This window comes from Arachis duranensis, chromosome 6, assembly GCF_000817695.3.
Source record: "Arachis duranensis cultivar V14167 chromosome 6, aradu.V14167.gnm2.J7QH, whole genome shotgun sequence".
NCBI classification, from domain to species: Eukaryota; Viridiplantae; Streptophyta; class Magnoliopsida; order Fabales; family Fabaceae; genus Arachis; species Arachis duranensis.
In genome coordinates, this window is record NC_029777.3 from 60,297,694 (window position 1) to 60,306,106 (window position 8,413).

Here is an 8,413-nt window from a genome sequence, read left to right on the forward strand (position 1 = left end):
TCATTCTCCATCTGCAACATCTCTACTTTCTGCATAATTCAAGAAATTAAGGATTTGAATCAAAACTCTCTTACTGCTTTCATCTTTCTTTCTTCTTCAATTTGCTTTCTACTTTGATCAAGGAAGGAATTGAGATCTAGACTTGTTTTCTAGTCTCTTTGATTCCCTGAGATCTTCAATTTTATTTTGCAATTGAGTTGAGTTCTTGGCTGCTTTTCTGTTTTTACTGTTCCATTGGCTTTCAATTTACTTTCAAGCAATTTAATTCTTCTGCACTTGTTCTTCATTTTACATTTCTGTTCATGATCCCAATTTACTTTCTTGCAAGTTAAGCATTCTGCAAGAGTTTATGAGTTTTGATCTATTACTCTCTTTAATTTCCAGCACCCAACCCCCCTTTACTTTTCATGCAATTTACTTTTCTTGCAATTTAAGTTTCAGCTATTTTACTTTCTTGTTATTTAAGTTTTATGCAATTTTACTTTCTGCATCTTTTAAATTCCTTGCATTTTACTTTCTATTGATCAACTTCACATAATTCACTTCAATGTTAGCTCGACTAAACTAATCACCCACTAAAGTTGCTTGATCCATCAATCCCTGTGGGATCAACCTCACTCTTGTGAGTTATTATTACTTGATGTGACCCGGTATACTTGCCGGTTAGTTATGTGTGTTGGAAATTCATTTTTCCATAAAAACACCATCAACAATCACCCACTATCTTCGTTACTTGCTTAGCCAAGATATGCGTGCATGACAACCACAAGCGGTCTACATGATGTTCAACATAGTCATTGGACGATAGCCAGAGTATAATCTCTTGGGTCTCTGATCCACGGATTTGACTCGCCTCTCCTGAAAATAGAGCATTCGAATCCGTGAGATTAGAACCTTCGTGCTATAGGATAGAACCAATTGGCAGCATTCCTGAGATCCAGAAAGTCTAAACCTTGTCTGTGGTATTCCGAGTAGGATCTGGGATGGGATGACTATGGCGAGCTTCAAACTCGCGAATGTTGGGCACAGTGACAGTGTGCAAAAGGATAGAGAGATCCTATTTCGACACAAGTGAGAACCGACAGATGATTAGCCGTGTGAAAACCGTACCTGGACCATTTTCACTGAGAGGACGGATGGTAGCCATTGACAACGGTGATCCACCAACATACAGCTTCCCATGGAAGGGAGCACGCATGATTGGATGGAGACAATAGGAAAGCAGAGGTTCAGAAGCAATGAAGCATCTCCAAACGCTTATTTGAAATTCCCACCAACGAATTACATAAGTATCTTTGTTTTATTTTATATTTTATTTATCTTTTAATTATCAAAAACCTCATAACCATTTGAATCCACCTGACTAAGATTTACAGGATGACCATAGCTTGCTTCAAGCCGACAATCTCTGTGGGATCGACATTTACTTGCGTAAGGTTTTATTACTTGGACGACCCAGTGCACTTGCTAGTTAGTTGTGCGGAGTTGCAAAAGTGTGATTGCAATTTCGTGCACCAAACACCAAACTTAGTGTGACACAATAAAAGAGAGGTTGGGGCCAAGTACCAGTGAAATGCAAGCAACATGTTGGTGTAGCAACCCCAAACTTATTCCATGAAACATATATGTAGCATGATGCAAAGCAAAAAGAAAGTTGGAAAGAGGTTACCCAACGTTGGTTTGCCTTCCAACAAGCGGTTTTTTAATATCACTAGCTTGATGGTTGATCCTTGTTAAGCTTGAATTATTTTTCTCTTCTTCCAGTTGGTTAAGAGAAATGATTTAGTTGCCTTCCAACAAGCATTCTTTTACTTTCTTTAGCTTGATTTAAACTGCTTTTTTAGATGGAGGTGACAATGCCTAAGAGCATGGGTTTGGATTTTCGCACTAAAAATAGGATTGACGTTACAAGTATAGTCCAAGCCCAACAATTGAACATCAATCAAATGTTAAATTCAAATTAAAGTAACCGAGATCAAGAGTAATTCAACCTCCGGTCATTCTCCCTAGGAGTTGCAATGAAATGTACAATTATGGGCTATGAAGGAACATGGGGAATTAAGAAAGAAAGCAAGAGACGTAAATAGCAAGAAAGTAAATGATCATGAAGTATGAAAAATAGCAAGGGAAACCAAACCAATTAATAATCCTCACACAATGCAGAATGGACATCCACAACTCAATTCCACCAAACACCAAATTTCTCAACCAAGAGTGTGAAAACTAAACATGCAAGAAATTAAACATTAAAGCAATAACAGTCAAAGCAAGGAAAATTAAAGTGCAAGAAACCTCTTGGCAAGTAAATTCAGAGCTAAGGTTACCTATCCTAGACATTGACCACACACATATGATGATTATGAAGAGTTAATCCTACTTAGTCAACCTTACACCGAAGATAAGTCAAATAGGCATAGTTGATTTCAATCCATAAGTCCTATGTCAACACTAAGGGTCACATAGAGTCAATAGAAACCAAATTAACTAACTACTCTAATATATCAAACAAGAATGGACATCAATGACTCAAGGATCACCAAAGTCATTAATTTCAAGCCAAGAGTGGAGAAAAATTAAGTGAAAACTAGGCCAAGCATTTCATCGAACACTTGATGTGCATGAAAATAAAATATTATAAAATTGCATTAAAAATAAATTGTAACTACCAAAAGCAAGACAATCATAATAACAACTAAAGAAAGCAATGAATGAACTTAAACATAAATTGCAATAATTAAAAGTAAAATTAACAAAGAGTGTTCATAACATAAAAATGGCAAAAATAAAAGAAATAATAAGAGAAATGAACTACATGATGCAAAACTAACCCTTATTGCTCCCCCCTTTCACATGGAAGGAGGCCCTCTTTGATATAGCACTCAATCAGCTTCATAAAATCCAAAATTGGGCCATGGAAGCCCAAAAATTGCCCCCAGTAATTTGCATTAAATGAGTCATGCGTTGGGACCTGTGCATACGCACAGGTGTGTGCGTACGCACACTTGCTGATTTTTTTCTTGTGCGTACGCACAGGGAGTTGTGCATACGCACACATGGCTTTGTGGTTCTTGTGCATACGCATAGTAGGTTGTGCATACGCACACGCCAATGTACTCTTCTCCTTTGATTTCTTTATGTTTTCTCCCTTTTCCATGCTTTCCTTCCACTCTTATCAAGCCATTCTAACCTATTACACCTGAAATCACTCATCAAAACCATCAAGGCATCGAATGGGTTAAAAGTGGGATAAATTTGATTAAATTAAGCATAAAATAGCATGTTTTCACAGTTAGGCTCAATTTAGGGAGAGAATACAAAAGTATGCTATTTAGATGAATAAATCTGGTTTATATGATGAAATCCACTCAAATCAAAGCAAAATATATCGTCAAATATGGATTCATCACTTCCCCCACACTTAAACAATAGCATGTCCTCATGCTAATCACAATCAAAGGAGAATGATCGAAGGGTAAGAAATTTATTCAATGCAACTAACTACATGCAAGAACTATGCTAAATACTATCTATCTATATATATACTGTTATTTCTATTGAGTTTGGAAAAAATAAACAAGAGAATCTCAATCAATTCAAGGTAGAAACTTAGGGTCAAGGCAAAGCAAATATTGCAATATGATCCATATCCAAAGATTTGATTTGAAATTTTTCAAGATTAAGTTTAATAACTTGCAAGAAGATACAAGATAAGGGATGAAAACATAGAATTGAGCAATTAAACCCTTCACCGAAAGTGTTTACACTCTAATTACTCAGTGTGTAGGGCTTAATCACTCAATTCTCCTTTAATCATGTTTCCTAAAGATTTGCAAGTCATCTAACAATCAACTAATATTTGATGCATGAATGCAAATATCATGAGGACTTTTGAGAGTTGTAATGGAGCTAGGGTAAAAGTAGGATTAAAATGGTTAAATGGGCTAAGAGATTGGATCTTTGATTAGCTCAAGTATCCCACCTAGTCCTATATCATCCTATATACATAACAAAACAACCTAACTTCCCATTTATTTCTTTTCTCACATTCACTCATGCATCCTCTTTCCAATTCATACACATATGCATCTTTTATTTACATTTTATTTTCTTTTTGATGACTGGATAATTTATACACTTTTTGGCATTGTTTTTAGGTAGTTTTTAGTAGGATCTAGCTACTTTTAGGGATGTTTTCATTAGTTTTTATGCTAAATTCACATTTCTAGACTTTACTATGAGTTTGTGTGTTTTTCTGTGATTTCAGGTAATTTCTGGCAGAAATTGAGGGACCTGAGCAAAACTCTGATAAGAAGGCTGACAAAGGACTGCTGATGCTGTTGGATTCTGACCTCCCTCCACTCGAAATGGATTTTTCGGAGCTACATAACTCCAAATGGCCCGCTCTGAACGGCGTTGGAAAGTAGACATCCCGAGCTTTCCAGCATTATATAATAGTTTATACTTTATTTGATATTTGACGACATAAACTGGCGCTCAACGCTAGTTCCATGCTGCATTCTGGAGTCAAACGCCAGAAACACGTCACTAACCAGAGTTGAACGCCAAAAACATGTTACAACTTGGCGTTTAACTCCAAGATAAGCCTCAGCTCATGTAAAGATCAAGCTCAGCCCAAGCACACACCAAGTGGGCCCCGGAAGTGGATTTCTGCATCAATTACTTATTTCTGTAAATCCTAGTAGCTAGTCTAGTATAAATAGGACTTTTTACTACTGTATTAGATATCTTTGGTCTCAGTTTTATTTTATTATTCATCGGAGGAGACTATTGATCACGTTTTGGGGGCTGGCCATTCGGCCATGCCTAAACCTTCATCACTTATGTATTTTTAACGGTGGAGTTTCTACACACCATAGATTAAGGGTGTGGAGCTTTGCTGTACCTCAAGTTTCAATGCAATTACTACTATTTTCTATTCAATTCCACTTGTTCTTATTCTAAGATATTCGTTGCACTTCAACAAGATGAATGTGATGATCCGTGACACTCATCATCATTCTCACCTATGAATGCGTGACTGACAACCACTTCCGTTCTACCTTAGACCGGGCGCATATTTCTTGGATTCCTTAATCAGAATCTTCGTGGTATAAGCTAGAATTGATGGCGGCATTCATTGGAATCCGAAAATTCCAACCTTGTCTGTGGTATTCCGAGTAGGATTTTGGGATTGAATGACTGTGACGAGCTTCAAACTCGCGATTGTTGGGCGAGATGACAAACGCAAAAGAATCAAAGGATTCTATTCCAACATGATCGAGAACCGACAGATGATTAGCTGTTCTGTGACAGAACATTTGGACCATTTTCACTGAGAGGATAGGATGTAGCCATTGACAACGGTGATGCCATACATACAGCTTGCCATGGAAAGGAGTAAGAAGGATTGGATGAAAGTAGTAGGAAAGCAGAGATCCAACAGGGACAAGCACCTCCACACACTTATCTGAAATTCCCACCATTGAATTACATGAGTAACTCTATCTTTATTTTCTTCTTTATTTATAATTCAAAAACTCCATAACCTTTATTATCCGCCTAACTGAGATTTACAATATGACCATAGCTTGCTTCATACCAACAACCTCCGTGGGATTGACCCTTACTCACGTAAGGTATTACTTAGACGACCCAGTGCACTTGCTGGTTAGTTGTGCAGAGTTTTGACTAAGTGTGATTCACGTTTGAGAGCGCTACTAAGTCTTTGGAGCCATTGTTGATGATCACAATTTCGTGCACCATATTTTTGGCGTCGTTGCCGGGGATTGTTCGAGTTTGGACAACTAACGGTTCATCTTGTTGCTCAAATTAGGTAATTTTATTTTTTTATTTTCTTTTCAAAAAGTTTTCAAAAATATTTTTCAAAATTTCTCACCTATTTTCGAAAATTTTCAGAGTTTTCAAGAATGAATCCTAGAGTTTCATATAACATGTTTTAGCTTGGCTGGCTATTAAGCCATCGCTAATTCACAGGATTTTGATTGAGGACTTTGGATTCATTACTTTCTTTTTCCTACATGTTTTTCGAAAAATATAAAAGAAAATCCAAAAAAATCATAAAATCATAAAAACCAAAAATATTTTGTGTTTCTTGTTTGAGTCTTGAGTCAATTTTTAAGTTTGGTGTCAATTGCATGTTTTTTAAAAATTTATGCATTATTTTTTCGAAAATTCATGCATTCATAGTGTTCTTCATGATCTTCAAGTTGTTCTTGGTAAGTCTTCTTGTTTGATCTTGATGTTTTCTTGTTTTGTGTCTTTTATTGTTTTTCATATGCATTTTTGCATTCATAGTGTCCATGCATTAAATATTTCTAAGTTTGGTGTCTTGCATGTTTTCTTTGCATAAAAAATTTTTCAAAAATATGTTCTTGAGGTTCATCATGATCTTCAAAGTGTTCTTGGTGTTCATCTTGACATTCATAGTGTTCTTGCATGGATCATTGGTTTTGATCCAAAATTTTCATGTTTTGGGTAATATTTGTGTTTTTCTCTCTCTTCATTAAAAATTTAAAAATAAAAAAATATATTTTCCTTAATTTTCTCATAAATTTTGAAAATTTGAGTTGACTTAGTCAAAAATTTTTAAAATAAGTTGTTTTCTTGTTAGTCAAGTCAAAATTTCAATTTTAAAAATCTTATCTTTTCAAAACTTTTTCAAAAATTAAATCTTTTTAATTTTTATTAATTTTAAAAAATTCTTTAAAATATTTTTCAAAACTCTTTTTCTTAATTTTATCTTTATTTTCAAAAATTATGCTAACAATTAATATGATTGATTAAAAAATTTGAAGTTTGTTACTTTCTTGTTAAGAAAGGTTCAATCTTTAAATTCTAGAATCTTATCTTTTAGTTAGTAATTAATTTTAATTTTAAAAAATTAAATCTTTTCTAACCATATCTTTTTAATCATATCTTTTTCAAAATTTTATCTTTTTCAAAAATTTGATTTTAAAATATCTTTTCTAACTTCTTATCTTCTTATCTTTTAAAATTTGATTTTCAAATCTTTTTCAACTAACTATTTGACTTTTTGTTTGTTTCTTATCTTTTTCAAAACCACCTAACTACTTTTCTCTCTCTAATTTTCAAAAATATCTCCCTCTTTTTCAAAATTCTTTTTAGTTAACTAATTGTTTTAAATTTTAATTTTAATTCTATCTCACCTTTAATTTTCAAAAATCATTAACTGCTTTTCAAAATTAATTTTGAAAATTTCTCCCTCTCTCATCTTTTCCTACTTATTTATTCATTTACTAACACTTCTCTTCGCCTCTCTTCATCTCAAGTCACTACCCCTATCCTCACCCTTCTGTTTGGATTCTCCTTTCTTTATTCCCTTTCTTCTTCTACTAATAATAAAGAACCTCTTTACTGTGACATAGAGGATTCCTCTTCTCTTCTTTTCTTGTTCTCTTCTCTTTCATATGAGCAGGAACAAGGAAAAAGGCATTCTTGTTGAAGCTGATCCAGAACCTGAAAGGACTCTGAAGAGGAAACTAAGAGAAGCTAAATTACAACAATCCAGAGACAACCTTGCTGAAATTTTCGAATAAGAAAAGGAGATGGCAGCCGAACCTAACAACAATAATGCAAGAAGGATGCTTAGTGATTATACTACACCTACTTCCAAGTTTGATGGAAGAAGCATCTCAATTCTTTCCATTGAAGCAAACAATTTTGAGCTGAGACCTCAACTAGTTGCTCTAATGTAACAAAACTACAAATTTTATGGACTTCCATCAGAAGATCCCTATTAGTTTTTAACTGAGTTCTTACAGATCTGCGAGTCTGTAAAGATGAATGGAGCAGATCCTGAAATCTACAGGTTCATGCTTTTCCCTTTTGCTATAAGAGACAGAGCTAGAACATGGTTGGATTCACAACCTAAGGATAGCCTGGACTCCTGGGATAAGCTGGTCACGGCCTTCTTGGCTAAATACTTTCCTTCTCAAAAGCTGAGCAAGCTTAGATTGGATGTTCAGACATTCAAACAAAAAGATGGTGAATCCCTCTATGAAGCTTGGGAAAGATACAAGTAGATAACCAAAAGATGTCCTTCTGACATGCTTTCAGAATGGACCATTCTGAATATATTCTATTATGGTCTGTTTGAGTTCTCTAAGATGTCACTGGACCATTCTACAGGTGGATCCATTAACCTAAAGAAAATGCCTGTAGAAGCTCAAGAACTTATTGATATGGTTGCAAATAACCAGTTCATGTACACTTCTGAGAGGAATTCCGTGAATAATGGGACGCCTCAGAGGAAGGGAATTCTTGAGATTGATGCTTTGAATGCCATATTGGCTCAGAACAAAATGTTGACTCAGCAAGTCAACATGATTTCCCAAAGTGTAAATGGATGGCAAAATGCATCCAACAGTACTAA

The 8,413-nt window shown here is 34.9% G+C and overlaps 1 non-coding gene across 1 annotated transcript; it reads right to left on the reverse strand.

Annotated features, from left to right (window-relative positions):
• Positions 1-7,985: 7,985 nt before the first annotated feature.
• Positions 7,986-8,093, reverse strand: LOC127740217 (small nucleolar RNA R71). Its single transcript, XR_008000898.1, has one exon. It is a non-coding gene; the product is annotated as a small nucleolar RNA R71 (small nucleolar RNA).
• Positions 8,094-8,413: the final 320 nt, after the last annotated feature.